Below are 18,242 nucleotides of genomic sequence, written 5' to 3' on the forward strand. Positions count from 1 at the left end.
CGTGTACAAGTGAAGGCCATTAGGGTAGTGGGTTTCAGCTGATACCAGACAATTTGAAACTCTGAAGACCTGGCCTGAGTTTGATCAGTTTGGCTGTACTGTGGGGGGTGGCAGGCAGGAAGGCATCACATGGCAGTGTGCAGATTCAGTGCAAGGACTAACCCAACATCAGAGAATGTCAAGTGCTTCTTGTCTTTGATATCTGAGAGCTGATTCTGATCTGCAATTGGTGTCTGAGAAAGAAAGCACATCACTGCTTCACTGGTAGTTATCTTCTGTGGATGATCTATTCTGAGTTGAAGCCCAAACCCAAATACTGCAGAACAGAGCCTCTTTGGCTTCAGTGGCCTTTGAATTGGGGAAGGAAGTTTTTTAGATGCCTCTCAAAGCCCGGCACCATTCCATAAACTTCTAATGCTCTTACAGGATCAGGAAAGGGTAGAGCTAGTACTGAAATAGGGCACATGTCAGGCTCTTGGATATGCTACTTGGTAGACTCTCTCTTTCATCTTCTTCTCTTTAGCCCTGCCTCTCTATGGGCAGCCTTCCCTAGTGTCCAGGTTTGACCTTACCATCGTGTCATCCTTTCAGCTAAGAGCAGTGATCTTTCTCCCACCAACAGCACTGCTAAAATGAAGATAGATATATAGATGGTCGGATAGGCATTCTGAGCCATTCTTTGCAGGCTTCATGCAGTGTCATGGGAGCCTTTTACTCTTCTTTTGAATGAACTTCAGCTTCAGTTCTTGTCAATCTTTTTTCTGTCATCAGCAGTTTGCCTTATTATTGTTCTCTCCCATGTTGAGGTTATGCAGCATTGCTGAATAAAACAACTCCTGGCAGACATTATTTTAAGACCTCACTGTTGACCAAAGCCATCCTTACCCTTTGTTATTTATTGTGTTGTCAGTCATTAACGTACAAACAGAGCAGTTCTCCTATGCCAGGGTGGTCTTGCTGCTTTAAGACCCCTGGTGATCAACTTAATTGAAGTCTTTTGTGAAATCCAGCTACACTACATTGACAAATCCTTTCTATATACAAGGTCATAAACCTTCTCAAAGAACTCCAGTAGATTTCTGATCACAACTTCACTCAACAAAAGCTATGTTGACTCATTCTGTTTATTCACACACCCACTTATTCTTTTCTACATTATCTTTCCATAAATTTTCCAGTACAGACAATTGTTTCCTTACTAAAAGAGAAAGAATGGAAGAGGAGAGTCACCATCCTTTAAATTTAAACTGAGTGATGTTCTTAGGAAAGCACATCTTGAATTAACACACTCCATTTTTCTGTCTGTCATTCCTGTCATTCAAGGACCAGGAAGTAGAAGGAGCAGGCAGGACTTTGGTAGAAGCAGAAATACAGACAGCAAATAGAGTTACTTATGCTGGCATTGTGGAGATAGAGGTAGGGGAAAAGATATTTTGAAGAGTAGGATGAAATTTCACAGCCAACTGCCTTGGATCTTTGTGGGCTGAAATCCTTTTGAAGATTCTCTGTATGGTGGTTTTGTGGAGGAGATAGTAGTAAAAAAGATAACGAAGTCAAATTTCCTCTGATGTGAAAATGCTTTTCTAACTTTTAATTTTTCTTTAGCGTTTAACTTTTCTGTTGGAGGGATATTTATTTCCTGGGTTTAGTTTGCCACCTGCAGACAAAGTGTAAACGAGAGTGCTTTAGCACATAGCCATATGTGGTGGATATTTATAGGTGACACATGTTCTGCAAGGAGAATGGTTATTGAACTTGAGTTTTATTTTTAACGTTTTGCCCAGAAATCCAACCTAACGATGTACACTGAGAGCCTGAGCTTCTGTAACTGTGGCTGAGTAAACCTGTAATGCTCTAAGGGGGCAAGAGGAAGCTTACCTCTATTGCAAAATGTAGATCTGACTGCTCTCCATGCCTGCAGCAGTAAATATTCTTGGGTAGAGCATGTCAGATCGTTTACTTCAGTTATGTAAGAGAATGCACACAAGCAACAACTCTCTGGCAGCCCACAGACTTTCACCCAGAAGCTCTATCTGTGACAACACCGGTGTTGCAGAAGTAATAATAAATCACAAGCTCAGACTGATCATCTGGAGCAGGTTCCTTTTAAGCTACAGCCTGTCCTGCTGCTATTAAAGTCAGTGACCATTCCGTGCCCTGTCTTTTTGTCACTGATGCAGAAAATGGACTTTCTCAGCCTTCAGAGGCAACCCGGTATCCACACTACTAGGCACGTTTTCCATGTTTTACTTAGCCTGGATGGCTGATACGCTGCCTTTAAAGTGAGGGCTGTGCAATGCTGGCAGCATGTGCTGCTACAGCACCTCCTGCAACAGATTCCTCTAGCAAAAAACTTCATTTGGGAAGGACAAAGAATACAAAATCAAGCAACCTGCAGCACCCAGATGCTCCATTTGTAGGGAAGTATATATATATTTAACTTGGATATTAATGTCCTCTTATGATTAGACTCATGTAAGTGGTTATGCTTGGAGCTCAAGCTCAGAATTATTGCATGACTGAAGGTACCTGGAGTTTGTCATTGAACAGAGGTAGTGTTTCTCCCTGTCACATCCTTTGCCTGCATAAAGTGAGACGCTGGGCACAATTGTGGTGGGAAAGATTGTAAAAGAGTGGTGATGGAAAGGAAAAAACAAGGAAGGAAAGACACATTTGTTTATAGGTGATGTCAGGAAAAGAAATAACCTCTACAACAGTGTCTGGGCCTCCAGGGCTGTGGGGGTGGCACTTTCCACCTGCATGAAATTTACTGAAAACATAAAATCCAACAAGGAGAAATGTATCATTTGTGCTGATAGCGAACTACAGAGATCCAGCTGGAGAAATTACCTCCCATCACTCATCCTCATGCAGGATCACCTCTGCTCTTGTCATCCAGAAAGGCCAGCTAATCAGGGTCTGCACTGCACAGCCGTGTTATCCTCTTGGATTACCATAGGCAGACAATCTCAGGTGAGGTTTGGCCAGGATGCCAGGTTCATTTCATCTCCTGTGCAGAAGGAGATGATTTTGAGACAGACTTAAAGAAGACAGTTATAATATCCAAAATGATAATAGTTAGTCATTAGGAGTCCTTCTGAATGTGTTTGCAGCTCCTCTTTAGACTTACTTCATATTACACTAAGGGTTTGTTAAATTATTTTCCTGGGTGGTAGCTTTTTGTATTTTCCTAGGAAGCTGCTGCTTTGATCATTTTCTGAGAGAAGCCACTATGTTAAATGGTCACTGGCTCTTCTTCGTGCTGGCAATTCTAATGTTCGTCAGAAAGATGTGGGTTGCCGATGAGAGACAGAGCGATAGTAGCACTGCCCCACAGCTGTCCTATCCCAGCCTGACTTCCAGCATTATTGAAAGGAGCCTGAGCACAAACGAGCTGCGCTGCTCTGCCCTGTGCCTACCAGCAAAGGCTGCAATCCAGCTCTGCTTTCCATTCTTTTTTCTGTCTTTGAAGACAAAAGGAAAGTAAGGGTGAGAGAGGAAAGCAGACAGCCACCAGAAAAGAAATCTGACATCAATGCAGAAAAGAGAAAAATCTCTGTTCTGGAGAGATACATATGTGGCTGTATAAATTCCTTCTTGCACTATGCTTTGCACACTCAGTCAGTGCTATAGGCAGCAGGAAAACTTCTTCTCCCATGTCCTCTCACTTCAGTTTCTATTCTGCTTGCTGGCTTTTGTTTGTCATGGTCAGAGGCTGCTGTGGTTGGGCTGGGGATTTTTTGGGCCCTGGTGTTATCTTGAAAGGGTATGTATGCATAGAAACATAGAATCATAAAAGCTTTAAGTTTGGAAAAGGTGTATAAGATCATCTAGTCCAACCCCAACCCATCCCCACTATGCTCACTAAGCATGTCCTTGCATAGTTCTTGAACAGCTCCATGGACTGTACCTGCACTGCCTCCCTGGGCAGTCTGAGCCGATGTCTCCCCAGCACTCTTTCAGAGACGAAAGTTTTCCTGCTCAGGCATGAATTAAAGTAAAATTTTATCATCTTTCTATGTATTTTCACAACTTGTTGTGGGGAGAAATAAGAATATGGTTAGAAATGTTTTTTAATTGAAAAAAATGGGATGTTTCTGATTGCTGTTATCTCCTGCCATCCCTCCCATTAACCAAAGACTCAAACAGAAATTGACTGTCAGGGCAATAGATTGTTTTTCTTCCCTTCAGCACACTATTTTCTATTTAACTCTCTCTCCAGTATTTGTAATTTATTTTGGACGTTTCTTCATCTTCCATTCCTAGCCTGAAAATGCTAGAAGTTTTAACAGTAGCCCTAGAGGAGGAGAGCTTTGTGATGCAGATGAGATTCCGGCTTGGAAGCTGCGCTGAGTTCCTGGTGATGCAGGTTTCCCTGGGGGAGCTGCATGCAGCTGTACAGCCTGCAGAGGTTCCTGGGCTGGTGACTTCTAGGGGCAGTGTGGGGACACAATGGGGATACGTGCATCCTATGCAACATGTTTCTCATGAGCATGGGTGCTGGCTGTGCCTTTATGTCCCTGCACCTCCATTTAACCTCTGTAAAATCAAACCAAGAACTCTTTTCTGTCCTCTTCTGTGTTTGTCCTCCATCTCTGGTCTGCAGTTCTGTGGTGAACAGACGCCGTCATCCCGGGATAGATCTGCGTCTGTGTGCATGAGTGTGTGTGTTTAACAGATTAAGTTAAAAACAATCTTTATCGCTTCATTTAACTAAAGCATTTTTCCAGACAAGTTCCTCTGCTCGAATGTTCCTTCTAATTATCATTTTCCCTTTACAATATGTTGTGTCATGCTGCTTAGGAGAAAGCTCATAGTGAGAGCGAGCGCTGGGGATGCACAGGAAATATGTCCTGGCTATTAGAAAGTTCAGTGAAGCACTGACTTTTATATCACCACGTAGGGATGGGTGAAACAGTCCAGAAAAAAAATGCCCCCAGCTGAGCAGCAACGCAGGACTTAAATATCTCTCTTTCCCTATGCTTTTTTAAGGTTTCTCCATCAGTTGCAAGATGATTTTTTCTCCCTTTAAGTGTTTTTATCTGAACTGACTGGCGGCAGAAGCGGAGGCTGCGTTTGCTTGGGGCTGCAGCCCCTGCCAGGCTGAGTGCTCTGTGCTCTGAGCGCACGGATCTGCCCCAGGCTGTTCCTTGCTCAGAGGGAATGAACTGGAGTCTCATTCATTTGTTTTTATCCCAATTCCATGAGCTGTTTGCAGCTGTTAATTTAACAGTTTAGTGCTTCCATCTTCCATGGGCAGGACCGATTGCTTCAGTGCCTCAGATATCGAAACTTCATTTCCAGTAACAGGACTTGGAGGACTGGGAGAAGGCAGCAAAATGCTTCTGCTCCAGTGATCAGGGACGATGTGGTGGCCACGGATGTCAACTGAGAGCTGTTTTATAAAATGAATCTCTGTAAGCTGCTGCTCTACAGGGATGGAACAAGAACAGAAGAGCTGTGAATTCAAGGCCATCTTGGGATGATTTTTCTAGGACATGGAGTCTCTGCAGTGCCAAGGGACCTCAATTAGCCCAAACAGCTAAAGCATTCCATCTAAAGAGTCTCTGCTCTAATTCAGGCTGGGTACATATCTTGAAATGCATAAGATTTCAGGACTTTTATCTGTAGGAATTCATCAAGCTGAACCTGGAAGTATTGTATTGCTTCAGCATTAGTTTCATGAAACTGAGAAAAGAGGCAAGCTGCTATATGTCATCTACTTATGGAAGAAAACATCCTTTGATTTTACATCATCTGAAGGAGTGATAAACTTAAAAATCACAAAGCTCCATTCAAAAGTTCTTACCCACAGACTGCTTGTGAGTTAGTAGTGCTGAAATCAATAGGAGTCCATTCAGTGCTTCAAAATCAGCTTTTACTCAAAATTGGGATTTTTCCCCCTCTTCCTTTAAAGAAAAAAAAAACCAAAAAACAAAAGGTTTTGGTTTTTGTTTTCCAACCCATGTGTTAACTTGTCAGATCTGCTGTCAGGCTGAGGTAGAAGCTGAAAGCTTAATCATTGTGCTTTATATTTTTATTTGGAATTGTGTTTATTTACTCCTTGTTTCGTCAAGTCTGTTATCTTAGAAAGAGGAATTCATCTTCCAGCTGGGTTAGAAACTTCTATAGTCAAATTTGCCATTGCAAACACCTACACATACAATGAGAAGTTCTCCCTTACTGCACATCTGCTATGCTGCTCTGTCACCCTCTGGCTCTATTTTGAATTCTAGTACCACTAAAACAAAAAGACTTTATCCGAGATTTCAGTGTTAATTGTCACATTGTATTTTGTTTCAATACTAAGCCGTTCTATGGCACTTAAGCAATATTTCATGCAGTGAATCGTTGTCAGCATCAGCAATCTAAGAACAGGAGTTGTTGAAAAGATTGCCATTGGTGTTGGATGCCATTCAAGGTCAGCCACACAGCACTAGAAACCTTGCTGTCCTTTCTGTTCTAGGGCACTTCACAGGGTATTTGTACCACACAACTTCAGGTATCTCATTTATTCAATTAATTTAGGTACTTGATCTCCTCTAGTTCCCTCTGTAATCTGTGGGTAGCAGGGAGAGCTACTCTATGGTGTGACTTAGAGCAGCTAAATTAGGTTCCTGTTTGAAATGCTGCTTCATAGCAGGCTGAGTTTCTCCTTTAATTAAAGAGAAAGTCAAATTAGACTAGTTAGTCATCTAAAAATGAGCAGTGTGAGTTCCTGCTTTCGTATACTTACCTCTAGCATCTAAATGAGAAGAGACTTCCATCAAGTCCTCCTTCCATAATATATGCCACCTTCCTCTGCAGCTCACTACGCCAGGCACAAGCATGAGAGGATCCAAGACTGTTAGAAGAAGCAACTTAGTCACTCCCACTCAGTGCCCACACTTAACTCAGAGCTGGAAGTCCTGAATTTTCAACAGTTCAACCAGACCAGTTCTTGCCCTGCACTACACTAGAAAGTGACAGTACAGCCCACCTCTGTGTTCTGTTGGAGCTCAACGAGCACCCCATGAACCACAGCTCCTGGCTTTATCCAAGGTTTCTGTGCTTGAGTATGTATGATGATTTCTAGGCTATTCATGAAGGAGCTTGAATGCCCTTCTCAGAGTCACTGGAATATATAGTTTTGTCCTCTTGGACGTTGCTGCCAGGGTTGTTTAGGATCTCAATGGTAAGAATGTTTTTTTCCTCTGATGTACTTTGTTTATCTCTGTGCTTTCAGCACTGGCATTATTTATTGGCAATGATTTCCACTTCTATAATTCTCCTTTGAATGGTCATTTGCTTTGCTGGACAACATTTAAGGCATGAGATCAGTGACTTTTCTCATGGCCCATAAAATAAGAAAAACCTGCAGTAATGCCAATTTTTACTTTATTTCTTCCTGATGGAAATCCATATCTGGAAAAGGTGGCCAGACTCAGAATTCATTGGCAGGCACTGGGGAACTTACATAGTATGAAATCAAACTGTAAAATATTTTTATTAGTAGGTGTGAACATTTTCAAAGAATCCTTGTGATCAGCAGAGTCTTCCAGGTTAGGTAAATAATCCCAAAATGTACAAATAAAGTAATTTTATGGATATTTGAGGTTGCCTGGTTAGACAGCTACAGTTATTATATGAGCTGTTACACCCAATGGGAATTTTTCTATGACTTTATTGATTTAGCTTATCTTGCAGCACTGGAGTATTTATAATGTTTTGCAGATACTCAGATGCAGCGGAATTCAAGCATGAAACTAAACAGCTTCTCAGATATTATCTATTCAGCCATCTGCTTGACAGACAATGGATAACCTTCCAGATTCATGGAGCTGCATCTGCCTTTTAATCCAGGTAAGCAGTAAGTAGCCAGTGTGGGCTTTCTGAAGTGGGGAACCTCAAGGTCAAAGGAGCATCCACACTCATAGTAAAAAATGCAGTTTACAAAATCTTCCTAGAAAGGGAATTCGAAGCACAGCCTTTTGCATTGCAAACCAGTCTTTAAGGCAGGCATGTCCAACCCGCAGCCTCCTGGCTGCATGCAGCCCAGCCCAGCTCACAGTGCAGCTGCTCTTGCCCAGCCCTGGGCATGCTCCTATTTCTCACTGCAACCGTGTGTGTGATCAGCACTGTCTGGGCTGAAACCAGGACACGGGGAGGGCACAAGGCAGTGCTAAGTCAAGTTATGGCAAAACGTTGTCCTAAACACAGTCCTGTGGACAGGGACAAATATGCAGCCTTGCTTTCTGTTTTAATACAGGAATTTGAGATTAAGTTTCAAGATTGAAGAGAAAAAAAAAAAAAAAAAAAAGAAATTGATTTATGTTTGTGATTCCATTTTCAGTCCAAGTAAATACGTTACCTGCAACCAGACCTTAATAAGCCCTTTCTTAGCAGAGGAAGATATCCCTTGCTTCACAATCATGCCTTATTCTTGTCGTTGCTTTTTGTCAGTATGTGCATTTGTGAACAACTTTTGCCAGTTATGAAGCACAGAAGAGTAAAATTCCATCAAAAATCACCAATGAACACCTTGAGAGCTCTGTGAGAATGGCATCTGCTGCCACTGAACCAGACTGATGCATTCACCAAAACAAGGTCAAACAGCCTGTTAGTTCTATGTTTTTCTTTTTCTTCCTTTTTAATGTTTTAATAAAAATATTAGATATTAAAATGTTTTCTTATATATGAACTAGAGTATATATTTTATGAGGGCTGCTCTGAAAATAATTCCTCCTACTTTATTAATTTGACCCACAACATCAGAGGTGGACGTTGGTCAGGTGACAGTAGAGGCTGAATCTTCCCATCAGTGTTTCATTCCGTTTTGCTGCCTTGTAACAGAAGGTCAGTCTGTCAGAATGGTGTCTGACTCTGACCTGTGGATGAAGCAAAGGGGAGAACTGAATTCCTCCCGTGTGGAAAAAACGTCACCCACTGGCATTCATTGACTCTTGCTGAATGTTTATGGAGACCAAACAGTGGATGTGAGCATAGCGAGCTGTTGAATGGTGCTTTTCAGCAGGGGCAACAGTGAGTCACCTCTGCTGGTATAGATTTTTATGAGCACAAAATGCAGGCTCTTGTTCATATCCAGCAAAAATGCACAGCAAATGGTGGTGATGATGTTTTGTCAGTGAGAATTTGCACTATCAAATGATGTTATTGTGCTCTTTTCATCAGTGGTAGTTTCCATGGAAATAAAGAGGAGGCATTACCTGTGGAGCAGCCAATGTATATGTGGCCCAGAGCCATTCCTCTGCACTCAATACAGCCCAGGCAAGCCAAAAGGTTGGACAGCCATGCTCTAAGGCTTCTGCTCATCCAGCAGAGATTGCAGGGACTTCAGGTGATCGCCTCCTACTGAACCAGAGTGAGTACTGAGCATCTCAGGAAGCTGCTTGATGGTGACCTGCTAAGAGAGAATTCTTTACTGAGGTTATCCAGCAAATAATTTAAATGGTGAATAAATACAACAAAATCATCATCTGCCTGTAGATAATTGGAGAGCAGAACAAGAGGCCAAAGTCAGATTATTCATCCAGCTCTGCTAGGATTTTTGGATGGGACCTGCTCATGATTTGATGCTTTGATCTAGAGCATCTAGTCTTTTGTTTCTATGAATGCCAGATTCACCCTGACATACACTGGCAGACTGCAAAGAATTAAACTGTGCTCTTAAGGTAACCAGTGCATTCACATACATTCAGGTTATTGGTGAGAATTTTTTGTTTATGGACCGTAGAAGAAAATATATTCTAATATCAGAGCCATTGGCTATGTTAGTTGTTACAAACTGCACCTGGTGCGGAAATGGCAAAAGACAGATATACCAACTTGGCAATTGTAAATTTAAGCAACTGATTTCTTAAGTGTTGTAATGTAGTTCCTTGATGGGAAAACAAACAAACAAACAAACCAAAAACACAAGGTGACACAGAGTATGACTTCAACACGTCTCATGCAGATACTATAGGAGCAGCTACATTAGTGTGAGGAGTAGGAAAGCAAAGCAGGACTGAAGTCAGTGAGTGTGAATGCTTTCACTATTGAGGTGTGCTCTGGAGACTGTAAATTGAATTACACAGCTTTGGGCAGATTGAGCGATAGGCATATGCTAACAAGTATAGATGAAACACTGTAAAACTAAGTGTTTGGGTGCCGTTTAATAATCAGTGTAAAAGACAGGTCTGCACCTTCTGCCTTTGTGCCAGTGTCAGAATTCATTTGCTGGGTGGGATGGTCCCCGTGCCCTTTCCAGGACTTGATTCTGACTTCATGATTTATTCGGGTGGTGAAATTGTGTGTTTTTACTTTGTCTGCAAATTAGTTTTGACCCAAAGCCTGGAAACATCAGCAGAATAAAAACATCCTCGTTTGAGTGAGATTTGAATTGAAGCTCATAAGTAATTTGACTCAAACGACCAGACTTTGTGAGTACGCCCATGATTCAATTCCATCCAAGCCCGGGTTTGGCATCAAGTGATGAGACTCCTGAAAAGAACATTCTGAGTCCTTTTAATGCATCTTTTGGTATTATAATCTAAGCTGTGCATTTTCAATGCATTTCCTCTCAGCCCAGCTTGCAGTTTTGATTATTCTTATGGAAGAATACTGACTCTCATATCAATCACAAAACTGCAGAAGCTGGGCTTTGAGGAAGAATTCAGAACTTTCACTGCTAAGTCAAACCAAATATACATTTGATAGTAAAGGAATGTAATCAGAAATGCTGTGTCTACCAGAAACTGGTGTTAAAATTATTTTGACTCGAAATATCTTCTCTCAATAGGTAAAAGGGGAAAAGGTTTTATTCTGATATCATCAGGAGCAATACTGCACAACTTAGGATCTCCTGCCTTTGGCCTATGACTGTAAGTAACCATTATTTGTATCACTGCTATCATATAATCCATGTTTGTGTGGCTGTTATCTCTGTCATTGTGAAGTAAAAATGAAATAATGGTTTAATAGTGTCTTCTGTTATGGAGACCGTTTTATATTACTTACGGATTATGCTCATAATATTTTGCCTAAGACAAAAATAAGATTATTGTTCAAAAGAAGCTTTAGGGTGTCACAAGATGTTCACATTTAGAGGAATGGTCTAATTTGAGGCAGCAAATACTGGGAATTCTTGGGAAAAACAACAGACTAAATAAGATACGTTGTCAGATGACCAGAAAATAAGGATGCATTTCTGTACTGGGGAAAAAGAAGACTGCTTTCTTGATGTTAATATTAAAGAGTATGGAAAAAAACTCTAGCACTGATATTCTTTTCTCCCCTCAAATTCAATTCTATTCAAATTCACCATAATATGGTGGTAAATGGAAAGGTAAAAATCCATTTGGGCAACCAGGTGATCGACTTTAACGGCCGTTTCATTTGATTATTAGTTCCAGCATTTAAACAAAAAGAAATGTTTTCTCTTTGTCTGTTGTTTCCCCTAATGGCAGCAGTGGCTCATTTTGGTTTGGTTTGTTTTTGCCTTTTGTTGAATGGTGAGAAGAGGTTTCAAAGGTTGCGTTTTACATTAAAAACAAAGATTTTTCATTTGTTTATCTAATCTTCTCCTCACTTCCCTTCATTGCCATGAATTGGAAGGTGACAAATGACTTCATGAGGGGATGAGAAAAAGCTTCCACAGTGACATTTAAATTGGAACCAAGGTTTGATGGCATGCAGATGATTTAAATACGTGTCACCAATGCAAAGCTATAACAGCAGATTTTAAAAATGCTTTTGCTTTCTTTATTGTCATTTTAACATGCATCTGGAGAGTGCTGTGATCCAATGGAGCCATTGTAAATAAGCTGCAATAGTTGTCTTTCCAAGCTTTTCCTTTACTTGCATTCCTCAGTTGAGCTGTGTTGTGGGGACTACAAATAATGATGGAAAACTCGATGCTTACTATGCAGACAGAATCAGCAGTGATAAAGTCACCTGGCAGTAAGCACTCCTGACCTGTTTTTAGGTTTACTGTTCAGCAGAGGGTCCTAGCATGTCAAATTCCTGTAATTCAGAACTCCTCACCAATAGCCAGCAAACACAATTCATCCTTTCTCTAAACATATGAAGGGGGCAGAGCCAGGATCACCATCACTGGAAGCAGGGAGATCATCTTCTGCAGTCAGCACGTGCCTGATACACATGCTTAACACACACCCTCTGTAGTTCACAGAAAGATCTCCATCCTCCTCCAATAAGAAGTACACTGCCATCCCTCCTAAACCCAGGTGTGTGCTTTTCAGTATCCTCTCTTTTTATCTATAAGAGTCAGTTGGGATTAAATTCAAACCTATAAACACCACTGACAATTGGGAAAGTGTGGGTCTCTACCTGATTGTGGTAGTTGTGCTGTTTGGTTTATTGGTGAAGCAGAGCTTCTTTGTTTGGGGGTACGACTGTGTTGGTGCAGTGATTCATTAGCTCCATAGCCAAAATCCAACTGTGTCATGCAGTGTGGGAGAAGACCTCCAAATCCAGGGTTATTGATGTTTAATTGGCATAAAGAAGCCCAGTTTCCTTTGTGCTGTTTTACAAGCTGGGCGACTTTGATTTCAGCAGATTCTCAGACCCCATTAACTAAACTCTATTAAATAAAGGCAAACCTAATGATTAAAATCTTTCGGTGCCATTCATGAACTGAGACATTTTAACAGTGAAAGATCTGCATAATTCCCATGAAACAACTGATGTGTAGATATCTGATATGGTGCTAAAGGAATAGATTAATGCTTTTTTTTATGTTTAGCTTCTTCCCTTTAGGGGAATGGGAGATGAAAGGGGAACTGGCAGTTGTGTACCACAAGAAACATATCTGCAATCCATGAAGCAACTTATTTGCTTTCTATCCCATGCTGCCCTGCTTATGTTGTACTTTGTGGCCTCTATTTGATATATATACAAGTATGGAGAGGAAAAAATCTTCATAATCTTTTTGTGAAGAGTTGGACTAAGGGTTAAATTTGCTGTTAGCATATGTCACAGTCTCATCTTTGCATCTTGCTGCCCTTCTCTTCTCCCTCACCTGACACAAAGAGTCAGTGCCTAGTTGAACAGTGATGGTTCCTCAGCACACCAGAACGACATCAGCTTCTTTGTGGAGGGAGTATTCCTTCTTTTGTCTTGGCAGTAGAATACTTTTTTGTCTATATACACATATGTACGTATTGAAGCTGAAACTTCCCTCTCATTAGCTGTATTCACATCTCTTTTACCTCTGTGCTCGGTATGAGAAAGCTTGTAAGCCACAGAATTATCTCTGTTTTAATTTTCCTTTACCTATATCATTCCTGAATGCAGTCATTGTTTGGGGTTTTTTAGTGCTTCTTATACTGTTATCTCAATCTACACTCCAAAACAGTCCTTTCAAGTCTTTGCTGTTCCTCTGTCTAGTTACTATATTTCACAGCCCTTTTGTTCTTCTATTCCCTCACTTTCATCATTCTTGCTGTTAGACCCCCAGTTGTGCTGCCCCTTCTTTGTACATCCCTCTCCTTGTCATCAGGCAGCCTTTTCTCTCCTCCATCAGATCCAGCTTCCACACATTCCCTCCAGCCATCCTTTCCATCTCTTTCCCTCTACCCAGGATCCCTCACCCCATCCAACACTCAACTATTATCTACATTCTGCTTTGGCTCATCTGTCTTTGCTGGAGGCTCTGCTGGGCACAGGCTCAATCTTATTTCAGATTATTAATGGGGCTGGGAACCCCTGGTGGGAGGCTGAATTCCACATTTCCAGCACTGCCTTGCAGAAGTACAGCATCACCGCTTGAAGGCTGCATCTTCTCCACACCATGATGACTTCAGACACCAAGTTCAGGCAAAAACAGCACAGCATAGCACATATGTGAGCATAGAAGGTCTGCGTCTGTCCTTTCACAAGAGAGATTTATTGTGAAGATGGTTCCACTATTACATTACTGAGCCAACTGGAGCCAGCCATGGAAATCTGGGCCAAGGCTAAAGTGAAATGTGCCAGAACAGCATGAGAAAGGAGCATTAAATCTCTGGGCATCTGGGCACATGGATGGCAGGGGATGCAGCTCAGCCAGGGCTGAGTGGAGCAGCAGGTATGCAGCTGCTTGGTGGGGCAGTACTGTGAGAGGAGTGCAAAGTAGGGTCTGGGGGGACAGAGATGGCTGCTGGAAGGAAGAGCCATTCTGTAGAGCTCCCCATGGCTGCTCTGCTGCCCCTCTACTCCGTGGGGAACTGGCAAAGAGGGGCTGAGCAGCGTGATGGTGCCAGTCACCACTGTTGCTGGGTTGGTGCCTTAGTGCCATGGCTCACTCGCTGCCTTAGCCCACCCTGGGGGCTCGAAAGGGAACAGAAAGAACCCAAGCAGGTGAGGGAGAAGTTACAGAGGGGCTCAGTTGGCTTGAATTCGTCCTGGAGCATCCCTGCCTGCTGCTAGAATATAATGGAAGATCTTGACCCAAGAATTTAACACAGTGAAGGACATTTCGGGGACAATTGCAAAGCATTCAGGAGAAGGATTCATGGAGCAGAGGACCAGGAGGGACTATTATCATCATCTAGTCTGACTTCCTGCATAATACAGCTCCGGAGACCTCAGCTAATAATTTCTGCATCAAGCCCATAACTTTTCTTTGAGTTATAGCATCAATTTTCAAGAGACATCCAGTCTTGATTTAGAGAGGATAAACTTTGGGTTCTTTTTATCTGTCTTCCAGCCTTGGGGGTGCACTGACATCTGGTTTTGAGCAAACATAAAGGCTGACTACCAGCTTATCACAAAAACTAAATTAAATTAAAGTGGAATTTTTCACAGTGACTTGTTCATCCACGATTTGGGGCTTTGAGCTGCATACCCCCAAAATGTGAATCGTTTTGATAACATTCAATTAATTGATCAGATCAATGGTTTCACAAGACAACGTCTTTCCTGAAGATTTCCATCCCAGAGGAGCTGACCTGACAGGCCCCATAGTGATGCTTCATGTGCCCATCCAAGGTGGGCTTTGGTCAGCTCTCGCTCCAAAGCATCCAGAGCCACAAATTAAAATGGCATAAATGAGACTGAATAAAACAGAGGTTAATAGATGCTGATGTGGGAGTAACTGGGGCTGTCAGGGAGCGATTAAGCTGCCGAATAATCTTCCACCTGGAGCTGTCAGGCCAGTGTCTAATGTTTCATTCAAAGAAGCAGCTCTACATTCCTGATGAGCAAATGACAGAGAAGATTTCAATTAGAACTGCTCTGCGCCTCAAATCCTGACATATCCTGATGGTTTACTTTCAGTCCTCCCGCTGTTCTCCAGGGGACACCAACCCATTAATAACACATTTTAAGATGCATATCAGGGGCACTCCTGTGGTTGATTAGCAGGTAGCCATCAGTGGGAAGGCGAGTGAACCTTTCTCGAGCTGAGAATTGGCTTCATTACAGGTAGTTGGATGGGACAGGAAAGAAGACTGAAACTGCTTATTTGTGGGAGCTGCTCCTGTGATTACATCCCTGGTGAGGACAGCAGGCATTGCACAAGGAGGAACCTGCAGTGCTGTTGATGCTTCACTAGCTCCAACCAAGGTACGACCTGCAGTACGAGTTCCCTTCACTTTTCACCTAGCTCAGAGAGAAATCAGAATAGTTCACCAACTCAACATGCATTTAGTGCAGAGTGCCCTGAGTGGGAGGGGAGGGGTAAGGAAATCTGTTTAGGTGAAGGCAAAACATTTTTGCTTGACAAGTGTTTTCTTTTTTGCTTTGAATTTAACGTGAATTAAGAAATGGTTGAGTGCCACAAAAACAAAATGAAAGCTTTCATTTTGGGTCAAATGGGATATTGCTGTTGATTGAAGGTGCATTTTCGCTCCTTTTCTATCATTATAGTGGGAAAAAAACCAAACAAACAAAAAAAAAAACAAAAACACGTTTCAGGTCAACACAGATCAACTCTGGTTTATTTTCCAAACGAACTAAAAAATCCATTACACTCACAGCTGTACCCGCAATATCTCTGTTACTCTGCTCCTGAGGTCCCCTATGGAGCTGTCAGCAAAACACAAGATAGAAAACAGATTAAATTGCTTTTTTTGTTGTTTTGTTTTGTTTGTTCCTTGATCTGGTAGAGACAACTGTGAGCCCCACCTCACAGCAGAGCTGAACCTCCCTCTGGATCCTATTTATGGGTTTTAGAACTGGCTTCATCCCCATCACTGTGGAGAAACCAACCAGCCCAGGCAAGTCCAAGGTTTCATTCATGCTTTGGTGGGACAGGCTTGCATTAGAAAAGACCATCAGTGTGCTTTCGAGGTGGCTGGGTTTGAGGAGAGCAACTTTTGATTCTATAGATCAGAAAGATGTATGAACATCACAAGTCCCAGATGGTGGTGGTGGGTGGGGAGGGCTTTCTTATGGGTTGGGGGGTGTTGATTCCATTGGAGAGCAGCTGTAACTGTAAACAGGTGATTTAGGACAGTAATTCAATTGAAATAAAGCCACTGCATCAGAGAGAGATCTCATACCTACTCATCTCCCCCTGCATTTCAGTCGCTCTTCTATATCTTCCTGCTCTCCCTTGTTTATACATGGGATATTTCAGGCTGCAGAAAAGTCAGGGAGCACTTTGCCAATTTGCACCTTATGAAGTCTGGTTTCCTCACGCTAATATGTAGCAACAGACCACTGTTATCTGCTGCAAGGCACTGCTAGTGCTGTGCTATGCAACAACAACAGCCTTGTGCTGCTCAGTCAGTCCCTCTGCTGCTGGACTCTGCAGCAGTGGCAGTGACTGATTGTCCCGTGAAGTCACAGCAAGTTGGGTGAAAATAATGTCCCCACTCTGTTGAACTTGAGAAAAATGGTTCTCAAGCTGTTTCGCTTCTCAGGGAGCAGCCCAGTGTGCCACTATCATGTTCCACTTGCCTCAGTGCAAATCGATGGGAAAGTGGGTGGAAAATGCTGCCAGGTGTGAGCCTTCAGATGAAGCCAGTTGGGGTTTACAGGGAGGATGTGAAAACAGCTTTATTTTTCCCTCCCCTTTGGGCTGTGACAACTGAGCCTGGCTGAGAACAGCCTTATTTACATCCATCTCTCTTTTCAGCACCCCTTGGTTCATCCTCATTTCCACTCCCTGCATGCAATAAATCTCAGCGAAGAGAAGTCAGCTCGTGTCTGGGGCTTTGCTTTCCTCCCGTTTGCACTTTGCAAAGGGACATGCAGGCAGCAACACCTCTGAGCTGGCTCTGAACCTCAGGAAATGTTGTCAGGAGGGAGCATCATTTTCTGACTCACTCTTTCCTCTTCACTGGGCTCCACAGGCTCCAGCGGGGATTTATTGCTTCGTTCTCTCCTTTATCCACCGGGCTTTACTTTAATGAGTGCTCGGAGGGCTGTTCCACATTACTGTGTTGTGCAAAGGGGCACAACCTCAGTTTGGGATTTAAGACCAGAGCTCCCCGCTGCAAGGCTTGTCCCTACCATAATGTTGTCTCTGTGGATAGCACTTACTTATAAAAACCCACAAGGAAAGTTAATGTATTATTTTGCTGGCCTGCATTGGTGCTGTGCGTGTAGGACCAAAACTATTCTATGAGTTTCCAAGTTATGTCAGGTTGGGTTCATCAACAGAAAGTAAAATTTGGAGTGAGCGTGCTCTGGAGTTTGTCTTGCACCTGCTGAGCCTAATCAAGTTATACAGCATGGGACAGAGATTTCCATTTGATCTACTTATCCAGAGCACAGAAAGAGGGAAGAAGTGGTCCAGGGTTTGGCTGACGTCTTGTAAATGCCTTTTGTCTACATCAGCATTTGAATGACAATAAATATAAAATAATTCTTGTGATAATTGCTAGGTTCTGGTATTTTTAGAAAACTATTTGTAGAAGCAGAGACAGAGCTGAGAACTTCTTTCCTATAGGCTCCTTGAGACTAAAATTTCTCACATGTTTTAGGAAACATCAGTAGGAAATGCACTGTAAGCTTTTTCTTCCCTGCCTCTCCTCTCTCTTCTGCTCCTGGTACCTTTGCTTTGACCTTGGTGAGGGCTCCCATATTTTTAGTTTCTTGGGTCTATGATGCTTCCTGTCCTGCTTTTCTCATCTAGGGCTGCCCCTGCCCTATTGAGCTATGAGCTCTCAGGATGACATCCACCGTTCTCCTTTTGATATATGATGCAAGTCCAAAGCCAGACACATGGATGGAAATGGACAGTGCCTTGGCCATGAATATGCTGTTTTTTGAGGTACCCTGTTGTGTGTTCTCCCATGGTGTGTTTACCTCCT

General features: G+C 42.5%; 1 long non-coding RNA gene across 3 annotated transcripts in view; it reads left to right on the forward strand.

Annotated features, from left to right (window-relative positions):
* LOC107322885 (uncharacterized) overlaps positions 1-16,222 on the forward strand; it is a 39,286-nt gene extending 23,064 nt beyond the window's left edge. Inside the window, exons 3-9 of one of the 3 annotated variants that reach the window (XR_014935754.1) lie at positions 7,714-7,842; positions 8,443-8,598; positions 9,172-9,361; positions 10,781-10,862; positions 12,166-12,227; positions 15,406-15,546; positions 16,089-16,222. This is a non-coding gene — a long non-coding RNA (uncharacterized LOC107322885). The remainder of the gene's footprint in view (positions 1-7,713; positions 7,843-8,442; positions 8,599-9,171; positions 9,362-10,780; positions 10,863-12,165; positions 12,228-15,405; positions 15,547-16,088) is intronic. The other 2 variants (XR_014935753.1, XR_004309409.2) reach the window with 2 other exon arrangements.
* Positions 16,223-18,242: the final 2,020 nt, after the last annotated feature.

The sequence above is a fragment of the Coturnix japonica genome, chromosome 19 (assembly GCF_054131305.1).
Source record: "Coturnix japonica strain WE chromosome 19, WE-NBRP24, whole genome shotgun sequence".
Classification (NCBI taxonomy): Eukaryota; Metazoa; Chordata; class Aves; order Galliformes; family Phasianidae; genus Coturnix; species Coturnix japonica.